This window comes from Chelonoidis abingdonii, chromosome 10, assembly GCF_003597395.2.
Source record: "Chelonoidis abingdonii isolate Lonesome George chromosome 10, CheloAbing_2.0, whole genome shotgun sequence".
NCBI lineage: Eukaryota > Metazoa > Chordata > Testudines > Testudinidae > Chelonoidis > Chelonoidis abingdonii.
In genome coordinates this window covers 29,581,836-29,595,232 of record NC_133778.1, presented here as the reverse complement: position 1 = coordinate 29,595,232, position 13,397 = coordinate 29,581,836, and the positions used below count along the sequence as shown (strand labels likewise).

At 39.9% G+C, this 13,397-nt stretch overlaps 1 protein-coding gene across 3 annotated transcripts in view; it reads left to right on the top strand.

The window, feature by feature from the left end:
- Nucleotides 1-13,397, top strand: part of GULP1 (GULP PTB domain containing engulfment adaptor 1) — a 217,202-nt gene continuing 203,805 nt past the window's right edge. For 2 of the 3 annotated variants that reach the window (XM_075070066.1, XM_032802591.2), the window contains exon 1: nt 1-69. The gene's annotated coding sequence lies outside the window, so the exon portion shown is untranslated. Of the gene's footprint in view, nt 70-2,762; nt 2,812-13,397 lie in introns of those variants that run through there. The other variant, XM_075070065.1, reaches the window with a different exon arrangement.

The following is a 13,397-nucleotide window of genomic DNA, read 5'->3' as shown; positions in this document are numbered from 1 at the left end:
CTTTGACTACACCATCACTGAATCCCAGGACTTCATCTAAATAAAACCCTTAAAGGATCTTTTATATAGGTAAGGGAAATTTATCCTGTGAACGCTCTATAAAGTAAATGAGTCATAGAGATTCCTAATGCAACTTTTTATATATTTTTAAAAAGTTGAATGAGGGATAAATTTGGTCCAATGTTTAGCTGTTCTAAATTAAAATTAAATTGAGTAATTGACAGTCATAACTGGGTTAAAATAAGTGGCTACAATAATTTAATAAGAATGAATCATTCTGGCAAATATTGTCCAAATTAACTATTTTTTAAATATAGGTGCATGTTAGTATTATTAAGCCAAAATGGTAATGAATGTGATAGATAATTAATGCATTAATTCATAACTTAATTGTTGGTTATGATGCTTGTGGTATATTGTAATTAGTAATTGTTAATAGTAATTATTAACTATTTATGAGAGAAGCAACATTCTTTACAAGAGTATAAAATTGCCCACACAGATTAATAATAACCTAATGTTAATAAAATATCCAAACTCTAATTGATAAGTAGAAATGGTAAATGTATCTCTTACAGACTTCTTGGGTAAAAAATTCAAAATTCATAGATGTTTAAGGCCAGAAGTGATCATTATGATAGTTTAGTCTGATGTCCTGCATAACACAGGCTATAGAATTTCACAAGTGATTCCTGCATCAAGCCCGTAACATCTGATTTGAGCTAGAGCACATGCTTTAGAAAGACATCCAATCTATTTAATGACTGCAAGTGACAGACAATCCATTATATCCCTAGGTAAATAGTTTCAATAGTTAATTATACCCTCGCTGTTAAAAATGTGCACCTTATTTCTAGCTGAGTGTTGACTTTCAGTGAGATTTAGCCTAAGTGGCTAAGTCACTTAGTGCTTCTTAAAATGTTCCCTTTAACCTTTCTGTCATGATCTTTGCAAAACAAGTAGGTTGCAGTGCTGATGTCTTGTGGGTCAATGCAGAAATAAGACTGCACTCTAGTAATTTTTTTTTTTTTTTTAGGCTGAAGTGGCAGTACTTATAAGTCCAGAAGATTTGTTATCACTAATATCCTAAATAATCATAAGGACTGGGACACCCTTAGTTGGACTACACCAAGATCTTACCCTACTGGTGTCACAATTCTAAAGTGCTCTATCCTACCTTTCCCTACGAGTAACCAGTATACAGCTAATCACCTATATATAGTACATTGTAGGTAGCATGCTAGGAACGTAACATACCCCTTTTTGGATCTTGTGCCATGGGACTGAATTGGTGTCCTCTACTTGCTTTCATTATCTTGCAGCAGGGGGCTTTGGGGCCAGCTAAAAATGGCCAAGAGGAATATATAATTGGTAGCCGAGGAAGAGACAAGTGGTATAGGGAAGAAGCTGAGACCATCAAATAAGGATGTCCGGAGGGAGGAGGTAAATTTTTCCCTGAGATCCGAGGAGAGAAGGCCACAGCTGGAATTCTGTCCTCAAGCAAGGAGGACTGTACAGTTGTTATTGGGGAAGGAAGGCTATAGCAGAGAGCTTTCAAATGCTCACAGATATTTTTCTATACAATTTGTCAAAGAAAACGTTGCCAGTTCACAGGCAATGCACTGTTACTGTGCTGAGAAAAGCCTCTGTCACTCACAGTGGAGGAAATGTAATTATCCTGCTTGTTTTCCATGTCATTCAACATTGTTACTCTTGATAATCAAGAGAGAAAATGAGCTGAAAGCAATGAGACAAATGAGCTGACTGTCTAAATCAAAATGGAGTGATTTAATACATTTAACAGGTGTAAAAACATTTTACCTAAAGCGGACTTCCTGTCAGTGAGTTTTTGAAAACCTGAATCTAAAAAGTGAAACATGGGGGAATGAAAAGTATTTTCGATGTGAAAAATAGCACACCCTTTTGCTTCCTTTTGGAAATTCATTTGCTCTATTATGGGAATAAGTGGTGTTCAGGAAACATAAATCTTTATTTGCACAATGAAAGCATCCAGCTGATCAACATTTCTTTGTTGCCCTCAAGATAATACTTTATTTGAGCTGCTTATCTGAGGATAAGCCCTTGATGTGAATGCACATGATTGTTTAAGGGAAAATAAAGCATATTGTTAACTGCATTACAACTTTGAATTGTTTTCTGCTTGAGCATCAAGGTCAGCTTAATTCTTAATTTCTGTTCTCCAGGCTTTTATAACAAATGCCAGCCATAAGTAATTTTATTTTTAAAAGAAACAAAATACCCTTCAGATAATCAGTAGCTGTAATTTCTTCTGCTTTACGCGTAAGGCAGTGGTAAAAGAACACTTTTTGTTTGATTAAAACATAATAAACATGAGCAAATAAAATAAATTGAATGTGAACAATGAAAAGTATATTCCTCATGAAACTACTCTTTGAATCACATCCTGTTAGTAACCTAGACTGTGCATTTAATATTGGAATGTATAATTTTAATGTAAACAATTAAGTGTTGTTTACTTTTATTTAGTTCATAGAAATTTATACTAGCCTAATAAAATTCACAGTAAGTTTCCTTCATTTTTATGTAATCAGGAGCACTGGAAAACTGATATACACTATAAAATGGTTTTAATCAAAATTTTATTGATAATATTAAAGATTGTTGTTATATTTGTTATTTAACCTGCTAAATGGTTTAATTTGGATTGTGTTTTTCTTATTATGTTGGTATATGTATTTGCCCTCTGCTTTGTAAGGACGTTTCAGACTATCTTTCCTTCGTTGTGTACAACCATAGCGGCTGAGATCGGCTGAGGAGCTCATACTAAGGGTACGTCTACAGTACAAAATTAATCTAACTTATTCTGTTTGAATTTTCTGAAGCGATTTTATACATTCGGTGTTGTGTGTTCCCACTAAAGCACATGAATTCGGTGGAGTGCGTCCACAGTGTTGTCAGATGCTACCAGTGTGGTGCTCTGCTCTGTTCAATATTGATATCAATTGGCTGCGTGTGTGTGTTCCCTCTGTGTGCTGCCCCAGCTCTGTGCAGATAGCTGACACAGCAGACACCGAGAAAACCCCCAATGGCCACAGAATCTAGTAAGGTACAAAGGCTTATTGTCAAATGAAGCACAATGATAGTTCCCTCTAGATTTTACTCTACAGGACATACTACGAGTATGTGCCCCCTGGCAATGGACTCAGCTCAGTCAGTGGCTGGACTTTCCACTGCCCCCTAGGCTGGACAAAGACACCGCCCCAGGGATACATTCTTATACACTGGTACAAACAAGTTACACATCACTCCTGACGTTTTGAGGTGCAACCCTTCTACGTAGCAAGGTACAACCCCTCTACGTAGCAAGGTGCCGCCTCTCACCTTGTACTTGTTTGTTCGAACAAAATAACTCTATCCATCATATGACCCTTTTGGCCCTGTCATTGGGATGGGTCAGCTTGTTCCTTGTTATCTGGGTGGAGCGTACAAGTATGCGAATGTTCTGATATCTGGTGTCCAGTGCCTTTTAGGTATGTCTCTTTTTGTAGCATCAGCCCTTTCCTTGCCAGCTTCTGTGAGCAGGGTCTGCCTCTGGCTCACAGCTTAACTTTGCTTTATGTTAGCAAAGTCTTGACCATTCCTTTAGTTCAGGTCTTAGGCCTCATACCAGGCCTTTAATACCAAGGTTTATATCTCAGGGCCTCCTCTTACTACGCAAAGTACCAAGGCTAGCATCAAGTGTCAGAGTGGTGCACTGTGGGAAGCTATGCCACAGTTACTGCCACCCACTGGAATTCTGGATTAAGCTCCCAGTGCATAATGGGGCAAAAACATTCTCGTAGGTCTTTCTAGGTGTGCGTCGTCACTCGCTCCTCCCTCTGTGAAAGCTACAGCAGATGCCATACTGCCAGCAGATAGTGCAGTATGGTGCACCACGTGTCTCCTGGTACCATGAATCCACCTCGCATGTCCTCTCCTCTTTCTATCTACGTTTTATCTAACCATTTTCTGCCTTTTTTGGGCTACTATGAACCGAGCAGCACAGCTTCTGCTGCAAACTCTGTTCTCCTGCTGTTGCATTGCTAGCTAATTTCTCCATGTTATTTGTCCTGGGCTCCCGTGGAAGCTACAGAAGGCAACAGTTTTCCACCATTTTTCAGCCATCGTGAACTGAGCCACACAGCTTCCTCTGCAAACTCTGCTCGCCTGCTCTTGCAGCTCTAGCAAGCTTCTCGCCGCCATGAAAGCTATAGAAGACAACCATTTACCGCCTTTTATCGGCCATCATGAACTGAACAGCTTTCCTATGTTTCGTGCCCTTTTTCCAGGATTACCCGTGCAGGTGCCATAGCCATCACACACGGCCGGGCAACAGAATTCAGCTTGCAGGCAGCCTAGGGGCATGTGGGGTTCTGCTTCTTCTACATTCATTTCAGTGCTTTCAAACTGCTGGGCCCCCTTTCCCATAGCAAGCAATGCCTGATGGGTTTGCCATATAAAAGGAGGGCCTGCGGGCTCTCTGGGATGATCACTTCACACAGCACCCCTCTCCCCCGCTCCTCCTCCCGCGCCCACTGCATGACTTTGATGAGGCTCTGAGCAGGGATGAGCCCGTTAAACTAAACGCGAACAGCCTAGTGCAGCTGGGTTTTTCCCCCTGCCCCCCACGGCATGGCTCCGATCAGGCTCTCACTCACCAGAAGTTCCTTCTCCAGGGTCATTGTCAAGGTATTATTCCCACTTTGAACTTTAGCATCCAGAAAGTGGGGACCTGCATGTACCGTTCTAAGCTTAATTCCTATCTTATATCTGATAGCGCTGCCACCAACCAAAAATATAGTGTTTTGGTACACTTCCTGTCTCCCAAACCCTTTCCTGGGGGACCGAAGACCCAAACCCTTTGGGTCTTAAAACAAAGAGAAATAAACCATTCCCCCTCCTTTCCCCCTCCCAGACTTCCTCTGAGAGATCACTGTGATCCAAACTCCTTGAATCTTAAAACCAAGAGGAATTAACCTTTCCCCTGCCTTCCTTCCCCCCACCACTCCCTGGTGAGTTCAGACCTAATCCCCTTGGGTCTTAAACAAGGAAAAAAATCAATCAGGTTCTTAAAAAAAAGAAAGCATTTAATTAAAGAAAGAAAAAGTAAAAATTATCTCTGTAAAATCAAGATGGAAAATGTTACAGGGTATTCAGCTATACCTAGACTAGAGCGACTCCCTCCCCCCTAACCTAAGTTACAAGTTACAGCAAACAGAGGTAAAATATCCTTCCAGCAAAATACACATTTGCAAATAAAGAAAACAAACAAAAGACTAATCCGCCTTCTAGCTAGTACTTACTATTTTGAACATAAGAGACTGTTTTAGAAAGATGGGAGAAACCTGGTTGCACGTCTAGTCCCTCTTAGTCCCAAGAGAGAACAACGAACAAAACAAACAGCACAAACAAAGACTTCCCTCCACCAAGATTTGAAAGTATCTTGTCCCCCCATTGGTCCTCTGGTCAGGTGTCAGCCAGCTTTTTAACTCTTTACAGGTAAAAGAGACATTAACCCTTAACCATCTGTTTGACAGTCATGGTCCGGGAGCCTGCCTTGGGAGTGGGCAGAGGCTATGGGCTCCAGCATTAAGAATAGTTCCTGGCTGGGAAGGGAATGGATTCCCCACTTGCTGCCTGTGCACTGTCCTCCTCCTCCTCCTCTTCATCCTCCAATGACTCTTCTTCCTCTCTCCGTGCAACTCCCCCTTTGCAGGTGTCCATGGACAGTGGTGGGGTAGTGGTGGCATCACCCCCCATAATTGCATGCAGCTCACAGTAGAAGTGGAACGTATGGGGCTGTGACCCAGAGTGCCCATTCTCTTCCCAGGCTTTTTGGTATGTTTGCCTGAGCTCCTTGATTTTTGTACGACACAGCTCTGTGTCCCTGGAGTAGCCTCTTTCTGTCATGGCCCTGGAGACTTTAACATACGTATTTGCATTCCTTTTTTGGCAATGTAGTTCTGCCATAACAGATTAATCTCCCCAACATACAATTAGATCCAGTACCTCCAGTTCGGACCATGCTGGAGCTCGTCTGCGAATCCAGGACTTCGTGATCTCTTGTGATGGTGGACTGTGCTGACGATCACCTGTGCTGATGGTGTCCAAACAGGAAATTAAATTCAAAAGTTCTCCAGGGCTTTTCCTGTCCACCTGGCTAGTGCATCGGAATTGAGAGTGTTATCCAGAGTGGTCACAAAGGAGCATTCTGGGATAGCTCCCGGAGGCCAATAACGTTGAATTGCATCCACAATACCTTTAACCCGGGATTGCGATCTCAATTTAAGTGCTGCTCCACTTGCTGAGGTGGAGTGCAGAAATCGGATTAAAGAAATCTTTAAATTGGAAAAAAACCAGTTTGGTCGTGTGGACGGAATCATTCTTTTTCCGAATTAACTCGGCTAATTCCAAAATAATCAACTAATATAGACCAGCCCTAAGAGTTCTCATGTTCCAATGATGGGTTGCTGTTTGGCATGGTATTTTCACTGAAGCATCCTCAACTTTTTGCTTGCTTCCTTGGTCCAGCAGATTCTGGACTTGTTCATCTTAAAAGGATGTTAGGCTCAACAGCCATCTCTTTATGGATGTTTTCCAAAGAGAGGAAATGTGCATTAGGGGAGGACAGGTGTTGCCTCCTGGGATTTATTGTGTTTACTGTCTGTCGAAAAAAATCCCTATTCCAAAGGGAGCACATCAGTCCTATAGATTATTTTAAAATGTATTTTACAATTGATTGTATCTGCTCCTTTTCAAATGTTACAGTTTACATTAGAGTGGAGGAAATGAGTAACCTGATTCAAATGTAGACACAAAATGTCTTAATTGTTTTTTTTATTATCCAACCAAAATTGGCCTATTGGGTTATTATTTTCCATATCCTGTGCAATCTTTGCCAGCAGGGCTCTTATAGAATCACAGCCATAAACTGAGGCTTCTTTTCTTGGTAGATCCCTTGTAGCGGTGTGTCAGTCATACTGCTGCCTGCCCTTCCCCATGTGGGTGAAGGGGGATTGCAGTTTGCTCCCTAGGTACTTCCAGGTCCAAAAATCTTTGTGTGATGCATGTATGGGTTGTGTACAAAGAGTTATAAATTTGTGCTGGAAATAAATTCTTAAAATGTGTTTGGGTGGCACTACATAAGCCCAGCCTGCTCACAACAATGGTATTTACCTGTCTGATCAGCTAGGTTACTGGCAGAGGACAATAAAAATACATTTATCTAGAAGGTAAACAAAGCTATCAAGCTAGGAGCAGGGGAGAAGACCCTTTAACAGTCACACCAGGGGACAGAATTTGTATCTCAGGAAGCCTTCCTGGGTCTTGAGCCAGAAACTTAGGGTAACATAACAGGAGCAAAAAGACCTTTTAATTATCCATCACTGATGGGAAGTAGGGTACAACATCCTTCAAGCTGAAAGTTGGATCCCCTAGAGTGGAAAACTAGGGATGTTAGCGACTTGATGTGAATAAGAAAACTGCTTAGCAGAGCTTGTAACTCACTAAGTTTTTTGTTTTAGTCACTAGAAAGTAAGTTTTTTGTTTTATTTGTAATCATGCGTGTCTTTTTCTCTTGCTTAGTACCACTTAAATCTCTCTTTGTTAATAAACTTACAGTTTTATTAGAAAACCATCTCAGTGCTGTGTATTAAAGTGAAGTGTGAGTCTTCATCTAACCTTACGGCTGGTGTGTGTGCTTCTTCTTTGGAGACAGCAAACTTAATTTCTGAGAGTGTCCAGGGCACTGGACGCGGCAGGGAGATGTCTCTGGAAAACTCATAAATTGGTATTCACTGATTGTTAGCTGCTAGGCAAGGTTAAGACTGGCAGAGTCTTGAAGAGTTTGCTGGCAAGGCAGACAAGCTGGTGTCAGGGAACGGACAAACAGTTTAGTGAAAGCAAAGCTCTCCCTCTTGATAAGGCAGAGTGGTAACACAGTAGCTCCCCGTTTTTGATGTTCTGAGTACATCATCACAACATGTGGATCTGGCACAGCAGGAACGTGTAATACATACTGACCAGTTCACGTGCAAATTCTGTACCATGATGTAACATCTTCTGGAGGTTGAAGAAGGATGAAGGGAGACCTTAAATGGTGGTAGGGCCTCTGTAGTGACTGTTAAGTTATATTTCAGAATTTTCTTTTAGTATCAAGTCATTTGTCTGTGCAGCATTTTATGATGCTCTGGCACTTTATTCAAAAACACATTTCTCTTGGGTAGAGTATACTTATTAAAAACTGGAAAGTGCAGTATTAATTACCTTATAGCCCAGACAGTATATTGACTGTGATTCAATCCTTTAGGCTCGTGGCTTCAGGCATGCTATCTGAGGCTTACCAGTCCAGGGGCACCATGCCACCAATCAGCCTGGCAGCACAAAAATCAAAGAAAAACTATGCTGGTGTAATGCTGGTTTGGGAATCTTTTAAAATTCCCTGTTCATTAAGCAATTTTTGTTACCCCAGCTTCCCTGAATCTTTGAGTTTACCCATCTGCAGCAACATTAACTAATAGGTCTACAGAACCTATGACTAGGGCTCATCAATTTTTGGGATGCTATAATGGAAGGGAATTCAGGGAGAAATCACATGGACATGGAGAACCTGTGGAGCAACTGGCAACGCCATGCATTTAAGGGAAGCAATGGTGCTGCTTAGCCAAGGGAAGCAATGGTGCTGCTTAGCCTAGGGAAGCATCTCCATCTGTGAGCCGGCTGTGCACAGTAATGGAGTACTGATATTTGCCTTTGTCTTTGATGTTCTGTGACTTCCTCCCTTGGTTTTCACACCTCAACTGCTAGAAGAGGGCCTCATCCTCCCTGATTGAACTAACCTTGTTATCTCTAACCTGCTTCTTGCTTGCATATATATACCTGCCCCTGGAAATTTCCACTACATGCATCCGACGAAGTGGGTATTCACCCACGAAAGCTCATGCTCCAGTACGTCTGTTAGTCTATAAGATGCCACAGGACTTTTTGCTGCTTTTCCTGTAGGAAGTATACTGCAAGTACAGAGGTAACTGTCTATTTTACTAAGTTTAAATTGGCACATTTATAGTGGCATCACCATAGCTCCTCCTCCTCTCACAAAGGACCCAGTAAGATTGCAGAGTTCCTCGTCAGATGAATTAGTAATAGAACAAGTTATTCTGAGGTAAAAGAGGGGGAAACGTATTAGTCAGGCTGAACATTCACATATTGTAGAGATCATCTATTCAGTAGAATATTGTGCTTTAGTTATGGTGGGAAAATAAGTGATTTCATGTCCTTGCTCTATGCTGTACAGATATCTCTATTTATTAAAATTGCTTTTTCCTGTATTTAAAACTCAATATTCCATATTTTACACAAAAGCAATGTAGAAGTATTAAAAACATACTCATAGAGAGATATGGGCAAGAATCTCAGCTGGTGGGAAACAGCTGACAAAGCTTGAAAAATCTGCCCTCATTTATTTACATGACTGTTAGGATAAACAATACTGCTTTTTTTTAAATAACTGTAAAAATGGAAATTCACAGATAAATGGCAATATTAACCCAGAGTTGTTTTGAACTAGTTAAAATCGAAAATCCAGAGAGAAATGAAAATCTGCCCTTAAATAACTTTAATCTATAAATATTTCAATATCTTGGTATCACAGTGCTCATAAGGATGGATTTTCAGCATTAACTCTGAGAATTCCCTGACTTTTGTTTGTATAAGATGGTCCTGCACACTTATTTTTTGTGATTTTTTTTGTAAATATGTTAATAAGGAATATTTTCAGCAGATGAAAATATTTTATCTGCTTTTAAAACCTCTAAATAAGTTTTGTGTTAATTGGTTCCCAGACTTTGTAGATTAGTTTGTTCTGCATTTTACTGAGAAACTACAATAATTAATATAGATCTTAATTATCATATTAACTACAGCTGTGCAACCATCTCTGCATTCAGCCGTTGATTGATTAATATGATGCTAGCCAGCAGGAACTTATTCTGAAGCATAAAAGTATAATAACTTACATTGGAGAAAAAACATAATGTGTGTGTGCGCGCTTAATTTGGCAAGAAGGTGGTAGGGGATTTACAGATAAAAGGCTGGTTTTTGCCTCTTCAAGCATTTAATGGAGTAATGCAACAGGAAAACCTAACTAAATCAGGAATTTGAGTCCCTTGAGTTTCCCCACCTCACTCCCACTTAAAATAATTTCTCATCTCTGACTAAATAATCTTCTGTTTGTACTTGACTCTGTGTACGTGGGCATTTAATTAAAGAAGGGACTCGAAAATACAGCAAGAGACTATTGTGTAATTCAGTCATTGCATATGCAATTTATGGACTGGAACAAATCAATGGTCTCATTCTAGAGGTCAGACTCTCACATCAAAATGCTGAGGGAAAAACAGCCTATGTAGGGGTGGTCCAAAGCTCATTTAAATCTGTGGAAAGACTCCCATTGGCTTCAGTGTACTTAGGATCAGGCCCCTATCCTACTTACAGTCACACACAGTTATTAAAATAGTAATCAGCATGTGACCATAGAATTACTATGAAAAAGGAACAGAGCAAGATTTAAATTATGAAGATTAGATGCTCATGAAACAAAAGGTAGGTTAGGTCTTCCGAAGCTAGAACTGTTACACTGAAAACTGACTTTCATTATTGGCTCCATTTCTTGGATTTACTTCAGAAAGCCTACTTACTGTCATACATTTAGAAGCCCCTTGAAATAGCCCCTTTTCCAATCCAGTCCTGCAGTCAAATTTAAAGTCTGTTTGGTTGTGAAAAGAGATCACCAGATCCAGCTGTATTCTTCATTCTAAAAGAATCTCTCAGTCAGTTGTAGAATGTTTCCAAATGGAAGAAACTTGAGGAATGGCCATTGTAGTTGGATGACTGAAAACGATCACTAAACCAGTATCACACGATAGTAATTATATTTGGATTATACATTGATCAATGCTTTCCCAGAATTAATCCATCACTCTTAAATCTGGAACACTAAAATAAAAATTGAGATCAGGTTCCTTTTTTGGGAGGATTAGGAATTGGCATTGATTGTTCCTCTTGGGGATTTTTCTCCGGAGGTCTTTCCAGCTACCTTCACAATCTCCCAAAATGATTTTAGCTCAATAAGCAATCCTCTAGAATTCTTTGAGGGACTCAACAAGCATGTGGACAAAGGGGACTCAGTGGATATAGTGTACTTAGATTTTCAGAAACCCTTTGACAAGCCTCACCAAAGGCTTTTAATCAAAATAAGCTGTCATGGGATAAGAGGGAAGGTCCTCTCATGATCAGTACCTGGTTAAAAGCTAGGAAACAGAAGGTAGGAATAAATAGTTAGTTTTCAGAATGGAGAGAGGTAAATAGTGGTGTCCCCCAGGGGTCTGTACTGGGACCAGTCCTATTCAACATATTCATAAATGATCTGGGAAGAGGGTAAACAGGTGGCAAAATTTGCAGATGATACAAAACTATTCAAGCTAGCTAAGTCCAAAGCAGACTGTGAAGAGATACAAAGGGATCTCACAAAACTGGGTGACTTGGCAGCAAGATGGCATAAAATTCAATGTTGGTAAATGCAAAGTAATGCACATTGGAAAACATAATCTCAACTATACATATAAAATTATGGTCTTTATAAAAATGAATTGTAATTCTGGTGGGTTTTGCAGTGATTCATGCTGAGAAGATGGAAAAGCACTTATCAACCTCTTTAGAAAGATTGGTATATTCACCTGGCATCAGTTGCTTCACATGAACATCTTATTTATTAGATTAATGACAAAATGAAGAATGTCAGGGAAAAATTATTTCTTGTCTATTTTTCCTGTAGACTTGCAGTGAGAGGCAGATGAGATTGCGGAAATAGACTTTAAAAATAAATTTTCATATGTGAAGGCTATGGGTTCTCAAGACGTGAGGACTTCATAAACTCAGCCAGAGTTTATGGGTCTGCTGCAGGAGTGGGTGGGTGAAGTTCTGTGGCCAGTAATATAAAGGAAGTCAGACTAGACTATCATGATGCTTCCTTCTGTCCTTAAAGTCTGTGAATCTAAATGAAACTGTTTAGAGACAGAAGGCTGCTTTGTCTGAAGGGGTTTAAAAATGTTTGCGTGCCTATATCCTAAGATACAAAAGGCTTCGGTGGAGGGTCTTTTCAGAGGAAAAAATGTCATAATTGCTGAAGAAAAGAAACCTGCAATTTACTGCTTCTGCAGAATCTTTAGCTCAAAAGCCCCTATATTTGAGATTTTGAAATCTATGTTTCTCTTAAAAGTTCACTGCCACATTACAGGATTGAAAATAATGAAAAAAATATGTAAAAAAATGTGTCCTGTTAAACATATTCAGGAGCATTACACAAAGGGACCAGCAAAGCTGACATTAACAAATGAAATGTGACTATGTAAATTCTGCTTTGAATCCCTTAGCTCTTTTAATCCTCCCTGGTCTTTGTATTACACTCCTCTGATGACAGACCAAAGCCTTTCCTATGCCTTGATTCAGGTTAACATTACCTCCACCTCACTTTATTTTCTATGTGGTGAGAATTTTGTTCCTGTGACAAATGTCAGCTAGATATAATCCTCAAATTATTCAGGTTAGATTGAACAAAGTAACATCTTTTGGCAATTTTACAGAAATGAGAGAAAAACAGACATGAAAATTGGTTCCAAATTCATTAATGTCTAAATAACTATGAAAACAAGATGTTAGGAATCATTAAAAAGGGGATAGAGAATAAGACTGAGAATATATTATTGCCCTTATATAAATCCATGGTACGCCCACATCTCGAATACTGCATACAGATGTGGTCTTCTCACCTCAAAAAAGACATACTGGCACGAGAAAAGGTTCAGAAAAGGGCAACTAAAATGATTAGGGGTTTGGAGAGGGTCTCATATGAGGAAAGATTAAAGAGACTAGACTCTTCAGCTTGGAAAAGAGGAGACTAAGGGGGGATATGATAAGAGGTATATAAAATCATGAGTGATGTGGAGAAAGTGGATAAGGAAAAGTTGTTTATTTATTCCCATAATACAAGAAGTAGAGGGCACCAAATGAAATTAATGGGCAGCAGGTTTAAAACAAATACAAGGAAGTTCTTCTTCATGCAGTGCACAGTCAACTTGTGAAACTCCTTACCTGAGGAGGTTGCGAAGGCTAGGACTATAACAGCATTTAAAAGAGAACTGTATAAATTCATGGTGGTTAAGTCCATAAATGGGTATTTGCCAGGATGGGTAAGAAATGGTGTCCCTAGCCTCTGTTTGTCAGAGGATGGAGATGGATGGCAGGAGAGATATCACTTGATCATTGCCTGTTAGGTTCACTCCCTCTGGGGGGGCACCTGGCATTGGCCACTGTTGATAGAC